Raw genomic sequence first — 17,993 nt, 5'->3', positions numbered from 1 at the left:
TCGGCGATGTTGGGGGCAGCAGATTAGGGGTTCATATAATGTAGGTAGCGGCGGTGTTCGGAGCGGCAGATTAGGGGTTAATAAATATAATGTAGTTGTTGGCGATGTTGGGGGCGGCAGATTAGGGGTTTATAAATGTAAGATTAGGGGTGTTTAGACTCGGGGTTCATGCTAGGGTGTTAGGTGTAAACATAACTTTTATTTCCCCATAGGAATCAATGGGGCTGTGTTACTGAGTTTTATGCTGCTTTTTGGCAGGTGTTAGACTTTTTCTCAGCCGGCTCTCCCCGTTGATTCCTATGGGGAAATCATGCACAAGCACGTACGACCAGCTCACTGCTGAATTAAGCAGCGCTGGTATTGGAGTGCGGTAAGGAGCAAAATTTTGCTCAACGCTCACTTCTTGCCTTTTAACGCCGGGTTTGTAAAAACCCGTAATACCAGCACTGTAGGTAAGTGAGCGGTGAGACAAAACTGCTCGTTAGCACTGCACAACTCAAAACGAAAAACTCTTAATCTGGCCGTTTGAAAGTTGCTTAAAATTGCATGCTCTATCTGAATCACTAAAGAAAAAATTGGGTTCAGTGCCCCTTTAAGGGATTTATTGGACAAGGGTGATCCCCAACAGTGTACATCATTATTTGCCCTTTGTGTACATCATTATTACCTTTCTTTTTTTATGTGGTTAAAAACCTCTACCACCTTCTGAGAGTTCATAGCCAATCATAGAAGTGCAATTTTGGAAGCCATAAAGAATGGCACATTGGAAAACCCAGTTGCACACCACTTTGTGCAGAATCAGCACATTGTGTCATGTATGAGGGCAATGCTGACTGATCACATTCCTCCATTTGTAAGGGTGGGATCATGGCTGAAGGCTCTTACAATGCGAATCTAAGTGAATTTACCACCTGGGGACAACGAGGCTGAAAGGCTTAAATAGTGCACTTGATTTTGGCTGCTTTTTTTGGAAGTGAACTAGAATTTTCTATATTTATTTACATTCAGATGGACATGTTATGCTCTGTGACCACCTTAGTATTATGTAATTATGGTGGGATTGCTTTGATCATGTAAGAATGTAGGATTTAAATTCCCTCTACTATCCATATCTTAATTCAAGATTAAATAATCATTAATGGATCCAGTTCTGATATGGAGGCCGAATTATCAAGCCGTCAACTATGCTGCATTCAACGGCACCAATACGCTCGCCTAACATCGCGGCCGCGGACCTGAATACGCTCTCCTTATTTATAAAAAAAGCTGTCAAAAAGCCACGCACCAAGTACGGGGCGATGAGCAGCTGACTGTTGTTAACCAACAGTCATCGATCTCGCTGCTATTCTGCTTTTTACCAACTTTATTTATACCCTGTCACTAAACACCACCACTATACTAAAATGTTTAACCCCTATCCCGCCACTCCCGGACCCCGCCGCAACAAAATAAAGTTATTAACCCCCATCCCGCTGCTCCCGGAGCCCACCACAAGTAAATAAAGTTATTAACCCCTATCCCTCCGCTACCGGAGCCCACCTCAAGTCTAATAAAGTTATTAACCCCTATCCCTCCACTTCCGGAGCACACCGCAACTCTAATAAAGTTATTAACCCCTATCCCAGACCCCTCCGCAACTAAATAAATGTATTAACCCCTAAAACCCTGGCCTCCCACATCACTACCACTTACTAAACCTATTAACCCCTAAACTGCCAGCCCCCCACATCACCATAAACTAAATTAAGCTATTAACCCCTAAACCTAACAACCCGCTAACTTTACATTAAATATTAACTCATCCCTATCTTATAATAAATTTAAACGTTTCTTTAGAATTAAAATAAACTATATTAAACTATTAATTAACCTACAATAGCTATTATACTACAATTACATTAAACTATATTAAAGTATTAATTAACCTACCCTAACTATTATACTAAAACTACATTAAACTAACAATTAAATTATCTATATTACATATTTAAAAACCTAACCCTACTCAAGTTATTTAAATCTACTATTAAAAATTACTAAGTTACAAAAAATAACAACTAAGTTACACAAAATAAAAAACACTAAGTTATACAAAATAAAAAACACTAAGTTACACAAAATAAAAAATAAATTATCAAATTTTTAAACTAATTACACCTAATCTAATAGCCCTATCAAAAGAAAAAAGCCCCCCCCGCAAAATAAAAAAAACCCTAGCCTACAATAAACTATCAATGGGGGGGGGTGGAGCCTATTCTCACTGTGGCAAGACGTGTTTCTGTGAAGCTCCTCAAGCTTGAAGGACTTTATATAAGTTTTACATAGTAAATTTACTGCAATCAACTGTTTTGTAAACGTCTTTCATGCTAGGATCGGATGGATGCCCAGTAGTGGGGATCAGACAAGGTCTCTGCCTATGTTCTCTGAGACAGCTATGCAATCATCTCCTCCACAGGCCTGGACACCATTTTGCAATTCGCACTAATTACGTTCCAAGTGGCTATCCCTGTGTTAGTAGTAAAGCATAGGTCTGGGGCTGCCGCAACTTACCCCCCCCCCCCCAAACTCTGGGGTTAAGATATCCTGAAATAGGATACAGGACTGTTCTAAGATATACCTACCCTATACAGAACAAAGTTAACATTTATATAACGGAGAGATACACTAAGCCCACTATCATTCAGAAGCTGAGAGCCAGGTATAGTACTCCAAAGTATATACGAGAGACCACTTATGAATATTATGAAACCAGCGGACTATCTCATGACTGAGCTTAATAAACTCTTGGATATGTTTCAAGCTGCCTTCCTCCAGACGCTACAGTCTGCATTTACCTTGCCTCCTGCTGACAACATTGCCGAAACTATGCATATAACTCCTGCTTATCGATCTGAGGAGGGTGGCTGTGATCTGGGGACCCAGCGGCAGCTACTTACCTTCTACAGTGACACACAGATTGGAGAGACTTCAGTTTTGCTTCCGCTGCTGAGGACTGAAGCACACTGGTGTGAGGCGCATCTAGGTGAGGATGAGATTGTTGGTGTGCATGAGAGAGATGGCAAAGTTGGCTGGATGCTATCTAGTGCCGCATTTACCCACAAGCCATGTGGTTTGACAGAAGGACATATAACACTGGAGTCCATTGTGTCCCAAATGTGGATCTGTGACTCTTACTTTGAGATCGGTGCCCCATGCAGCAGTCAGAGTACCAGATTTGATCCTTTGGTGACAGCGGGGACATGCTATGTGCGGTGCGATATATCTGGTGAGCCCAAGCTCTCTGAGAATGTTGTGTCTGAGACCGGGTCTGAGATCTCAGGGAACCACTTGGCCTGGCGGTCTGGTGTGGGCTGAAGATTGTTGGTCGCTGTTAGGCCCTGCTGCTATCCTGGCAAACAGTTTCACTTAAATATTTAAGGAATATATTGTGTGTGTGTTTCTCATCTAACAAGTAGCTTGGCATTAACTTTAAAAACAATACGATCCAGACACAAGACTCTATGATGGCTATTGTCTGGACCGATAACCAGGTCTGGTAGTATTTGTCTATGTCTTAATTCATATACAATACAGCTTTTATCTAATATCTATTCACATCTATTCATATGTACCTTGTATGCTGAGATCTCAAAAGAGGTGCACTAGAGCTGTTGTCCGTAAGGTATTTATTTGTGCAAAAATGCAGATTTCCATGTGTATGCTTATTTAAAAAAAAAACTTTTGTACTTTAGTTCTAATGCTTTATCATATACTACATGTTCTCATAAGCTCCTCGGTCAGCCTATATACAGTATTTGACTGGCATCTTCAATAGATGACTCATTATGTAATTTTATTATTGCCCATGACACTTATATCTAAAATACCCACACCTCCAGCTCTCTAATAATAGTTGCTGCAATACTCCCTACTAAGGATAGTAATATATGTTGCAACAATAAAATCTGCCATAAAAAAAAAAAATCCTGATTTCAGTACTTGCTTCATGAAAATGTATAAATGCTATGTTCTAGCTCAATAAACTATGTTGTTAAATGTAAAAAAAAAAAAAAAACTATCAATGGCCCTTATAAGGGCCTTTTGCAGGACGTTGCCCCAAAGAAATCAGCTCTTTTACCTGTAAAATAAAATACTAACACCCCCCCAACAGTAAAACCCACCACCCACACAACCAAACCCAACAGTAAAACCCACCACCCACACAACCAAACCCCCCAATATAAAAAACCTAAGCTCCCCATTGCTCTGATCCACTTACAGTTTTCGAAGACCGGACATCCATCCTCATCCAAGTGGCAGAAGTCCTCAGCGAAGCCAGCAGAAGTCTTCATCCAAGCGGGCCGAAGTCTTCATCCAAGCCGGCAGAAGTCTTCATCCAGACGGCATCTTCTATCTTCATCCATCCGCCGTGGAGCAGCTCCATCTTCAAGACATCCGGCGCGGAGCATCCTCTTCTTCCAACGTCTCTTGAAGAATGAAGATTCCTTTAAATGACGCCATCCAAGATGGCGTCTCTTACATTCCGATTGGCTGATAGAATTCAGCCAATCGAAATTAAAGGGGAAAAACTTCTATTGGCTGTCGCAATCAGCCAATAGGATTGAGCTTTCATCCTATTGGCTGATCCAATCAGCCAATAGGATTGAGCTTGCATTCTATTGGCTATTTCAATCAGCCAATAGAATAAGAGCTCAATCTTATTGGCTGATTGCAACAGCCAATAAGTTTTTTTTCCCATTTAATTCTGATTGGCTGATAGAATTCTTTTAAGGGCCATTGATAGTTTATTGTAGGCTAGGGTTTTTTTATTTTTTGGGGGGGGTGCTTTTTATTTTGATAGGGCTATTAGATTAGGTGTAATTAGTTTAAAAATGTGATAATTTATTTTTTATTTTGTGTAACTTATTTTTTTGTAACTTAGTAATGTTTAATAGTAGATTTAAATTACTTGAGTAGGGTTAGGGTTTTTAAATATGTAATATAGTTAATTTAATTGTTAGTTTAATGTAGTTTTAGTATAATAGGGTAGGTTAATGAATAGTTTAATATAGTTTAATGTAATTTTAGTATAATAGTTAGGGTAGGTTAATGAATAGTTTAATATAGTTTAATGTAATTTTAGTATAATAGTTAGGGTAGGTTAATTAGTAGTTTAATATAGTTTAATGTAACTTTAGTATAGTAGTTATGGTAGGTTAATTGGTAGTTTAATATAGTTTATTTTAATTCTAAAGGTAAGTTTCGATTTATTATAAGATAGGGATGAGTTAATATTTAATGTAAAGTTAGCGGGTTTAGGGGTTAATAGCTTCATTTAGTTTATGGCGATGTGGGGGGCTGGCGGTTTAGGGATTAATAGGTTTAGTAAGTGGTAGTGATGTGGGAGGCCAGGGGTTTATGGGTTAATACATTTATTTAGTTGCGGCGGGGTCCGGGAGCGGAGGGATAGGGGTTAATAGCTTTATTAGAGTTGCGGTGAGCTCCGGGAGCGGCGGGATAGGGGTTAATATATTTATTTAGTTGCGGCGATATCGGGGGCGGCAGATTAGAGGTTAATACATTTATGTAGTGTCAGGGAGCGGAAGGATAGGGGTTAATATATTTATTTTGTTGCAGCAAGGTCCGGGAGTGGCAGAATAGGGGTTAATAACATTATGTAGGTGGTGGCGATGTTGGGGCAGGAGATTAGGGGTGTTTAGACTTGGGGGTTATGTTAGGGTGTTAGGTGTAAACTTTACTGGTTTTCTACCATATAAATCAATGGGATATCTGGCAGCATCGAACATGAGCTTTCGCTGCTTTCAGACTACCATTGATTCCTATGGCATCCGCGGCCTCCAGGGTGGCGGATTGAAAACCAGGTTCGCTGAGCCGGAATAATGGCGAGCGTACCTGTTAGAAATTTGTTAACTAGCAAAAGTTGTCAGATAGTGCCGAATTTGTATTCGGAACATCTGTAATGACGTAAGCATCGATCTGTGTCGGATTGAGACCGGCGGATTGTAGGTTACGTCACAAATTTCAACTTTTGAAGGTCTGTAGGCTTTGATAAATGGGTCGAATCAGGCTCACCACAATTACGCTGCGGAATTCCGGCGCATTTGCGGTTGACGGCTTGATAAATATCCCTCATAGGCTGGATTGATGGCAATTTGGTGATGCCTGTGATGTGTAATATTGTCTTAATTGCTTATTATGTACTTTTTGCATATAACTGATCAAGTAGGTAAATCTATTGATATATTTGGACATGTTTACATATGCTCCAGGATTCCATTCAATTGTTTGGGGTTCCTGGTTGGTGATGTCACTTCCGATCATAGAATGAGATCCCGCTTCTAGTAGCTTGCTTGTATGGCGTCTGTTTTGTATACAAGAGGTATGTGCATTACATGGTTTTAATCGTCATTTAAGGAAGAGGCATGTAGACCAACAGAAAGTTATATTTCAATTTTAACATGTGATTAAAAGTTACATTTTATCCATTAGATTAAGTACTACATTATATGAAATTTCTGCATGTGGACAAACATCATGCAACCTGGTGAACAGAGAGTGTCTTTTACATGGGATTGTTTGGTTGGTATAAAAGAGATATAGGATTATTGAACAGAACATTAGCAGAATACATCTCTCTCTCTCTCAATCTCTCTCTTTCTCAATCTTTCTCAATCTCTCTCTCAATCTCTCTCTCTCAAAAAAAAGCTATATAAACAACATCTTAGACAATTTCCAAGCCTATATGTATAACATTGCTACAAACCTTGTGGCAAACACTGTAGCTATAGAGAGCTAAACACACATGCATGCTCCTGAGCTCATATGTGTGAAACTAGGTTTACTTTTCAACAAATAATACCTGGAGATCTGAGTATATTTGATAACAAAGGTAATTTTGAAAGTTGTTTAAAACTGCATTTTTTTATTTGAATCATGAAACCTTGACTTTGATGTGCCTTAAAGGGATACTCAAGTCAAAATTAAACTTTCATAATTCAATTAGAGCAGCAGTTTTGAACAATTTTCTAAATTTACTTCCATTAACAAAATGTGTTGTCTTTTTATATTTACACTTTTTGTTTCACCAACTCCTACTGAGCATGTGCAAGTATTATTTTTTATCATGCATTTGTTAATTATGCCAATCTACTGTATTTACTGGTCCTTTAAGAGCGTCATTATTAAAAATCTATTATCCTATAGATTTCCTTCTTTTTTGCATTATTTAGACTGAGTCATACGCTTTATATATTGGTTAGATTATTTAATATCTTTTTGTATTGTTTTACTAGTACTTTTACTGATATCTGTTTGAAAAATGACTAGTGTTTGAGATGCACTAGCATGAAACCCAAACTCTCTTTCATAATTTATATAGAATGTCAAACTGTAAAAAAAAATAAAAAAATCTTTCCAATGTACAGTATTTCTATTTTCAAATGTGCGTTGTTCTTTTGACATCCTTTGTTGAAAAGCAAGTGAGTAAGCTCAGGAGCATGCATGTGTCTGGAGAACTATATGTCAGCAGTTTTGCAACCATGTTTTTAACATTTATTATTATCATTTATTTGTATAGCGCTCGGCAAAATGTAGAGTTATACATTTGTAAGAAAACTAAATGGCAGCAGTGTTGTCTGACATATACTGCATCAGACAATTGCACCTACATTGGTATGCTCTTCACTAAACCATGAGAACAAAGCATATTTAATAACAAGTACAAATTTGGGGTTTCATTACCGTCAACCATAGAATTGTTATTGTTTTAAAAGATAGATAATCCCTTTATTACCCATTCCCCAGTTTTGCAAAACCAACAGTTATATTAATGTACTTTTTACCTCTGTGATTACCTTGTATCTAGGAACCTTCTTCCAGCCCCCTGATCACATGACTGTGACTGTTTATGATCTATTCTCTTAAATTTAGCATTGTATTGTGCTAGATCTTAAATAACCCTCTGTGCCTGAACACAGTGTTATCTATATGGCCCACGTGTACTTTCTGTCTCTTTGTGTTGAAAAGAGATGTAAAAAGCATCTGATAAGAGGCAGCCCTCAAAGGCTTAGAAATTAGCATATGAGCCTACCTAGGTTTAGTTTAAACTAAGAATACCAAGAGAAAAAAGCAAATTTGATGATAAAAGTAAATTGGAAAGTCGATTAAAATTAAAAGTCCTATCTGAATAATGAAAGTTTAATTTATACTTGACTGTCCCTTTAACGACTAAATGTAGCTTTTGCTGCAGATGTATTCAGCACAAATTGTTTCGCCAATATGTAAAATTAGAAATTTACTTTAAAGGGACCTTAAACAATAAATAAATGCTAGATAGAATGAGGCATTCAAGGAAAAGATTAGTCTGAGAATAACATATAGATGTATTTATTAAAGTTTCATTAGCTGTTTAAGTATTGACAAAATAAGTGTAAACTTTTAGTGCATGTAAAACAATGGTAGCTGTCATGTTGTAAGTTAAGTTACTTGGTCTGCTGTGGCCAATTAGGGACAGTTATAAATAGGTCACTAGAGGGTGCTGCCAATGTATCATGGAGCCAATCATCGCTGTGCCGATGCGGCTCCTGGATCCATCTCTGCAGCCTCCTTCTAGCGTTGTGTTGCTTAGCAACGTGACACGTAACCTCAGTGCCGGCCTGCTTTGATGACAATAGGTGGGCTTCTTATTCTCAGAAAGTTGGATCCTCTGTGCCCGTTTGTTGGACTCCTCGTTGTCTCCTGGGTGCAGTCGTAGCCTGAAGTAAGTTACCTGACCATTGTCTGTCTGACTACTCTGCTAGCACATATACCACTGGTTTTCAAAACTGTCCTCAGACCTCCCCAATAGGCCAGGTTTTCTGGATTACCTTGGATGAGGTAAAATAACCATGTTTACTAATCAGCTGATTATTTCACCTGTGCTCCAGTTCAGATATCCTCAAAATTGTTTGCTTGTTTGGGAGACCTGAGGAAAGGTTTGAAAACCAGTGCCCTATACTAATGTCTGCTCTAAAGTTACCTGACCAAGGCTTGTCTGACTACTCTGCTGGATATCCCTATACTAAACCTACTGTAACTTGCCTGACCATTGCCTGTTTGACTACACTGCTGGATTTCCCTATACTAAGCCCAGTAGTGGACCTATTCAACAGAGGACCCTGGTGCAAACATATTAAAGAGACATATGCATAACAATTTAGAAAAGTGTGATTGCTTCTAAGTTTCATTGAGATGGTGATGGTGTTAATATACATACACTTTTCCAAATTGTTACGCATGTGTCTCTTTAAGATGTAACCGGTTGTAGAAATAGCACACACGCAGACTATACGTCAGGTGTTGGGGGCTGAACCCTTTCTCTATAGCCTACGCTCCCAAACTATCTTTGAGAAAGCGCCAGATGGGCGTGAAATGCGTCAGTTGACGTATTAACTGCATTCTTTGCTTCATGTGAGTTTGCTTTCAGTTCACTGTTTACATGTATACTGAATACATTTCTATTTTTAATAAGGCTTGTGCATCGTGTCCACTATACTGTATGGAATTTTCAGTATCACCGTACGAGGTTGGAGATTTCTCTCTATTCTTATCCCTATACTAAACCTACTGTAACTTGCCTGACCATTGCCTGTCTGACTACATTGCTGGATATCCCTATACTTAACCTACTATAACTTGCCTGACTACACTGCTGGATATCACTATACTAAACCTACTATAACTTGCCTGACTACACTGCTGGATAGCCCTGTACTAAACCTAATGTAACTTGCCTGACTACACTGCTGGATATCCCTATACTAAACCTACTGTAACTTGCCTGACTACACTGCTGGATATTCCTATACTAAACCTACTGTAATTTGCCTGACTGCACTGCTGGATATCCCTATACTAAATCTACTGTAACTTGCCTGACTACACTGCTGGATATCCCTATACTAAACCTACTGTAACTCGCCTGACTGCACTGCTGGATATCCCTATACTAAACCTACTGTAACTTGCCTGACCACTGCTTGCCTGATTACAATGCTGGATATCCCTATACTAAAACTACTGTAACTTGCCTGACCACTGCTTGTCTGATTACACTGCTGGATATCCCTATACTAAGCCTACTGTAACTTGCCTGACCACTGCTTGTCTTATTACACTGCTGGATATCCCTATACTAAGCCTACTGTAACTTGCCTGACCACTGCTTGTCTTATTACACTGCTGGATATCCCTACACTAAACCTACTGTAACTTGCCTGACCACTGCTTGTCTTATTACACTGCTGGATATCCCTATACTAAGCCTACTGTAACTTGCCTGACCACTGCTTGTCTTATTACACTGCTGGATATCCCTACACTAAACCTACTGTAACTTGCCTGACCACTGCTTGTCTGATTACACTGCTGGATATCCCTACACTAAACCTACTGTAACTTGCCTGACCACTGCTTGTCTGATTACACTGCTGGATATCATTATACTAAACCTACTGTAACTTGCCTGACCACTGCTTGTCTTATTACACTGCTGGATAACTATACTAAGCCTACTGTAACTTGCCTGACCACTGCTTGTCTGATTACACTGCTGGATATCCCTACACTAAACCTACTGTAACTTGCCTGACCACTGCTTGTCTGATTACACTGCTGGATATCCCTACACTAAACCTACTGTAACTTGCCTGACCACTGCTTGTTTGATTACACTGCTGGATATCACTATACTAAACCTACTGTAACTTGCCTGACCACTGCTTGTCTTATTACACTGCTGGATAACTATACTAAGCCTACTGTAACTTGCCTGACCACTGCTTGTCGGATTACACTGCTGGATATCCCTATACTAAACCTACTGTAACTCGCCTGACCACTGCTTGTCTTATTACACTGCTGGATAACTATACTAAGCCTACTGTAACTTGCCTGACCACTGCTTGTCTGATTACACTGCTGGATATCCCTATACTAAACCTACTGTAACTTGCCTGACCACTGCTTGTCTTATTACACTGCTGGATAACTATACTAAGCCTACTGTAACTTGCCTGACCACTGCTTGCCTGATTACACTGCTGGATATCCCTATACTAAACCTACTGTAACTTGCCTGATTACACTGCTGGATATCCCCATACTAAGACTACTGTAACTTGCCTGACCACTGCTTGCCTGATTACACTGCTGGATATCACTATACTAAACCTACTGTAACTTGCCTGACCACTGCTTGTCTTATTACATTGCAGGATATCCCTATACTAAACCTACTGTAACTTGCCTGACCAATGATTGTCTTGTTACACTGCTGGATATCCCTACACTAAACCTACTGTAACTTGCCTGACCACTGCTTGTCTTATTACACTGCTGGATAACTATACTAAGCCTACTGTAACTTGCCTGACCACTGCTTGCCTGATTACTCTGCTGGATATCCCTATACTAAGCCTACTGTAACTTGCCTGGGCACTGCTTGCCTGATTACACTGCTGGATACCCCTATACTAAGCCTACTGTAACTTGCCTGACCACTGCTTGTCTGACTACACTGCTGGATATCCCTATACTAAGCCAACTGTAACTTGCCTGACCACTGCTTGTCTGACTACACTGCTGGATACCCCTATACTAAGCCAACTGTAACTTGCCTGATCACTGCTTGTCTGACTACACTGCTGGATATCCCTATACTAAGCCAATTGTAACTTGCCTGACCACTGCTTGTCTGATTACACTGCTGGATATCCCTATACTAAGCCTACTGAACTTGCCTGGCCACTGCTTGTCTGATTACACTGCTGGATATCCCTATACTAAGCCAATTGTAACTTGCCTGACCACTGCTTGCCTGATTACACTCTTGGATATCCCTATACTAAACCTACTGTAACTTGCCTGGCCACTGCTTGTCCGATTACACTGCTGGATATCCCTATACTAAGCCAATTGTAACTTGCCTGACCACTGCTTGTCTGATTACACTGCTGGTTATCCCTATACTAAGCCTACTGTAACTTGCCTGACCACTGCTTGTCTTATTACATTGCAGGATATCCCTATACTAAACCTACTGTAACTTGCCTGACCACTGATTGTCTTGTTACACTGCTGGATATCCCTACACTAAACCTACTGTAACTTGCCTGACCACTGCTTGTCTTATTACACTGCTGGATAACTATACTAAGCCTACTGTAACTTGCCTGACCACTGCTTGCCTGATTACACTGCTGGATATCCCTATACTAAGCCTACTGTAACTTGCCTGGGCACTGCTTGCCTGATTACACTGCTGGATACCCCTATACTAAGCCTACTGTAACTTGCCTGACCACTGCTTGTCGGACTACACTGCTGGATATCCCTATACTAAGCCAACTGTAACTTGCCTGACCACTGCTTGTCTGACTACACTGCTGGATACCCCTATACTAAGCCAACTGTAACTTGCCTGATCACTGCTTGTCTGATTACACTGCTGGTTATCCCTATACTAAGCCTACTGTAACTTGCCTGACCACTGCTTGTCTGATTACACTGCTGGATAACCCTACACTATGGGCATGAAATGTGTCAGTTGACGTATTAACTGCATTCTTTGCTTCATGTGAGTTTGCTTTCAGTTCACTGTTTAAATGTATACTGAATACATTTCTATTTTTAATAAGGCTTGTGCATCGTGTCCACTATACTGTATGGAATTTTCAGTATCACCGTACGGGGTTGGAGATTTCTCTCTATTCTTATCCCTATACTAAACCTACTGTAACTTGCCTGACCATTGTCTGTCTGACTACATTGCTGGATATCCCTATACTTAACCTACTATAACTTGCCCGACTACACTGCTGGATATCACTATACTAAACCTACTATAACTTGCCTGACTACACTGCTGGATATTTCTATACTAAACCTACTGTAACTTGCCTGACCACTGCTTGTTTGATTACACTGCTGGATATCACTATACTAAACCTACTGTAACTTGCCTGACCACTGCTTGTCTTATTACACTGCTGGATAACTATACTAAGCCTACTATAACTTGCCTGACCACTGCTTGTCTGATTACACTGCTGGATATCCCTATACTAAACCTACTGTAACTCGCCTGACCACTGCTTGTCTTATTACACTGCTGGATAACTATACTAAGCCTACTGTAACTTGCCTGACCACTGCTTGCCTGATTACACTGCTGGATATCCCTATACTAAACCTACTGTAACTTGCCTGATTACAATGCTGGATATCCCTATACTAAGCCTACTGTAACTTCCCTGACCACTGCTTGTCTGATTACACTGCTGGATAACTATACTAAGCCTACTGTAACTTGCCTGACCACTGCTTGCCTGATTACACTGCTGGATATCACTATACTAAACCTACTGTAACTTGCCTGACCACTGCTTGTCTGATTACACTGCTGGATATCACTATACTAAACCTACTGTAACTTGCCTGACCACTGCTTGTCTTATTACATTGCAGGATATCCCTATACTAAACCTACTGTAACTTGCCTGACCACTGATTGTCTTGTTACACTGCTGGATATCCCTACACTAAACCTACTGTAACTTGCCTGACCACTGTTTGTCTTATTACACTGCTGGATAACTATACTAAGCCTACTGTAACTTGCCTGACCACTGCTTGCCTGATTACACTGCTGGATATCCCTATACTAAGCCTACTGTAACTTGCCTGGGCACTGCTTGCCTGATTACACTGCTGGATACCCCTATACTAAGCCTACTGTAACTTGCCTGACCACTGCTTGTCTGACTACACTGCTGGATATCCCTATACTAAGCCTACTGTAACTTGCCTGACCACTGCTTGCCTGATTACACTGCTGGATATCCCTATACTAAGCCTACTGTAACTTGCCTGGGCACTGCTTGCCTGATTACACTGCTGGATACCCCTATACTAAGCCTACTGTAACTTGCCTGACCACTGCTTGTCTGACTACACTGCTGGATATCCCCATACTAAGCCTACTGTAACTTGCCTGACCACTGCTTGCCTGATTACACTGCTGGATATCACTATACTAAACCTACTGTAACTTGCCTGACCACTGCTTGTCTGATTACACTGCTGGATATCACTATACTAAACCTACTGTAACTTGCCTGACCACTGCTTGTCTTATTACATTGCAGGATATCCCTATACTAAACCTACTGTAACTTGCCTGACCAATGATTGTCTTGTTACACTGCTGGATATCCCTACACTAAACCTACTGTAACTTGCCTGACCACTGCTTGTCTTATTACACTGCTGGATAACTATACTAAGCCTACTGTAACTTGCCTGACCACTGCTTGCCTGATTACACTGCTGGATATCCCTATACTAAGCCTACTGTAACTTGCCTGGGCACTGCTTGCCTGATTACACTGCTGGATACCCCTATACTAAGCCTACTGTAACTTGCCTGACCACTGCTTGTCTGACTACACTGCTGGATATCCCTATACAAAGCCAACTGTAACTTGCCTGACCACTGCTTGTCTGACTACACTGCTGGATATCCCTATACTAAGCCAACTGTAACTTGCCTGACCACTGCTTGTCTGACTACACTGCTGGATACCCCTATACTAAGCCAACTGTAACTTGCCTGATCACTGCTTGTCTGACTACACTGCTGGATATCCCTATACTAAGCCAATTGTAACTTGCCTGACCACTGCTTGTCTGATTACACTGCTGGATATCCCTATACTAAGCCTACTGAACTTGCCTGGCCACTGCTTGTCTGATTACACTGCTGGATATCCCTATACTAAGCCAATTGTAACTTGCCTGACCACTGCTTGCCTGATTACACTCTTGGATATCCCTATACTAAACCTACTGTAACTTGCCTGGCCACTGCTTGTCCGATTACACTGCTGGATATCCCTATGCTAAGCCAATTGTAACTTGCCTGACCACTGCTTGTCTGATTACACTGCTGGTTATCCCTATACTAAGCCTACTGTAACTTGCCTGACCACTGCTTGTCTGATTACACTGCTGGATAACCCTACACTATGGGCATGAAATGTGTCAGTTGACGTATTAACTGCATTCTTTGCTTCATGTGAGTTTGCTTTCAGTTCACTGTTTAAATGTATACTGAATACATTTCTATTTTTAATAAGGCTTGTGCATCGTGTCCACTATACTGTATGGAATTTTCAGTATCACCGTACGGGGTTGGAGATTTCTCTCTATTCTTATCCCTATACTAAACCTACTGTAACTTGCCTGACCATTGTCTGTCTGACTACATTGCTGGATATCCCTATACTTAACCTACTATAACTTGCCCGACTACACTGCTGGATATCACTATACTAAACCTACTATAACTTGCCTGACTACACTGCTGGATATTTCTATACTAAACCTACTGTAACTTGCCTGACTACACTGCTGGATATCACTATACTAAACCTACTATAACTTGCCTGACTACACTGCTGGATATCCCTATACTAAACCTACTGTAACTTGCCTGTTTACACTGCTGGGTATTTCTATACTAAACCTACAATAACTTGCCTGACTACACTGCTGGATATCCATATACTAAACTTACTGTAACCTGCCTGACTACACTGCTGGATATCCCTATACAAAACCTACTATAACTTGCCTGACTACACTGATGATATTCCTATACTAAGCCTTCTGTAACTTGCCTGACTACACTGCTGGATATTCCTATACTAAACCTACTGTAACTTGCCTGATTACACTGCTGGATATCCCTATACTAAACCTAATGTAACTTGCCTGACTACACTGCTGGATATTCCTATACGAAACTTACTGTTATTTGCCTGACTGCTCTGCTGGATATCCCTATACTAAACCTACTGTAACTTGCCTGACTACACTGCTGGATATCCCTATACTAAACCTACTGTAACTTGCCTGACTACACTGCTGGATATTCCTATACTAAACCTACTGTAACTTGCCTGACTGCACTGCTGGATATCCCTATACTAAATCTACTGTAACTCGCCTGACTGCACTGCTGGATATCCCTATACTAAACCTACTGTAACTTGCCTGACCACTGCTTGCTGGATTGCTCTGCTGGATATCCCTATACTAAGCCTACTGTAACGTGCCTGACCACTGCTTGTCTGATTACACTGCTGGATAGCCCTATACTAAGCCTACTGTAACATGTCTGACCACTGCTTGTCTGATTACACTACTGGATAACTATACTAAGCCTACTGTAACTTGCCTGACCATTGCTTGCCGCATTGCACTGCTGGATGTCCCTATACTAGTCTGTTGTGATCTTCCTGACCTCTGCTTACATAGACAATCCCTTCTAGGCCCGCTACTACTTGTTTGCATCCTCTTGGAGCTTCCATCCACTTGGTCTTCAAGTTCTTCAGTGGTCACCAACCTTCTCTGTGAGTACTATGTTATTTCTATTTTTTGCTGCTTCAGTGGGTCACGTCCTGGGTTTTACTCAGTGTGCTAGCGTGTGCCTATAATTCAGCTTAGCATTACCAATAGACACCGATATTGCTGACACAATGGTTGTGTGGAATATAACAGTGTGCTGCACTTTCATTTCGAACAGTAACTGAAAGCTCAACATTTCAAAATGGAATTACAGGAAAAGGGGACAAAATAAATATTGAAAGTATATTGTTGAGGTCTTTTTTATCTAAAGTGGGGCAAAAAAGTATTTAGTCAGCCACCAATTGTGCAAGTTCTCCCACTTAAGAAGATGAGAGAGGCCTGTAATTTTCATCATAGGTATACCTCAACTATGAGAGACAAAATGTGGAAACAAATCCAGACAATCACATTGTCTGATTTGGAAAGAATATATTTGCAAATTATGGTGGAAAATAAGTATTTGGTCAATATCAAAAGTTCATCTCAATACTTTGTTATATATCCTTTGTATTACAGAGGTCAAATGTTTTCTGTAAGTCTTCACAAGGTTGTCACACACTGTTGCTGGTATGTTGGCCCATTCCTACATGCAGATCTCCTCTAGAGCAGTGATGTTTTGGGGCTGTCGCTGGGCAACACGGACTTTCAACTCCCTCCAAAGGTTTTCTATGGGGTTGAGATCTGGAGACTGTCTAGGCCACTCCAGGACCTTGAAATGCTTCTTACGAAGTCACTCCTTCATTGCCCGGGCGGTGTTTTGGATCATTGTCATGCTGAAAGATCCAGCCACGTTTCATCTTCAATGCCCTTGCTGATGGAAGGTTTGCACTCAAAATCTCACGATACATGGCCCCATTCATTCTTTCATGTACACGGATCAGTCATCCTGTTCCCTTTGCAGAGAAACAGCCCCAAAGCATGATGTTGCCACCCCCATGCTTCACAGTAGGTATGGTGTTCTTTGGTTGCAACTCATCATTTTCTCTCCTCCAAACACGACGAGTTGTGTTTCTACCAAACAGTTCTACTTGGTTTCATCTGACCATATGACATTCTCCCAATCTGCTTCTGGATCATCCAAATGCTCTCTAGCATACTTCAGGCGGGCCCGGATATGTACTGGCTTAAGCAGGGGGATACGTCCGGCACTGCAGGATCTGAGTCCCTGGCGGCGTAGTGTGTTACTGATGGTAGCCTTTGTTACATTGGTCCCAGCTCTCTGCAGGTCATTCACTAGGTCCCCCGTGTGGTTTTGGGCTGTTTGCTCACCGTTCTTGTGATCATTTTGACCCCACGGGGTGAGATATTGCGTGCAGCCCCAGATCGAGGGAGATTATCAGTGGTCTTGTATGTCTTCCATTTTCTAATTATTGCTCCCACAGTTGATTTCTTCACACCAAGCTGCTTGCCTATTGCAGATTCAGTCTTCCCAGCCTGGTGCAGGTCTACAATTTTGTTTCTGGTGTCCTTCGACAGCTCTTTGGTCTTCACCATAGTGGAGTTTGGAGTGTGACTGTTGAGGTTGTGGACAGGTGTCTTTTATACTG

The sequence above is a fragment of the Bombina bombina genome, chromosome 1 (genome assembly GCF_027579735.1).
Source record: "Bombina bombina isolate aBomBom1 chromosome 1, aBomBom1.pri, whole genome shotgun sequence".
NCBI lineage: Eukaryota > Metazoa > Chordata > Amphibia > Anura > Bombinatoridae > Bombina > Bombina bombina.
The sequence above is the reverse complement of the archived record's forward strand: the minus strand, read 5'-3'. Positions refer to the sequence as shown.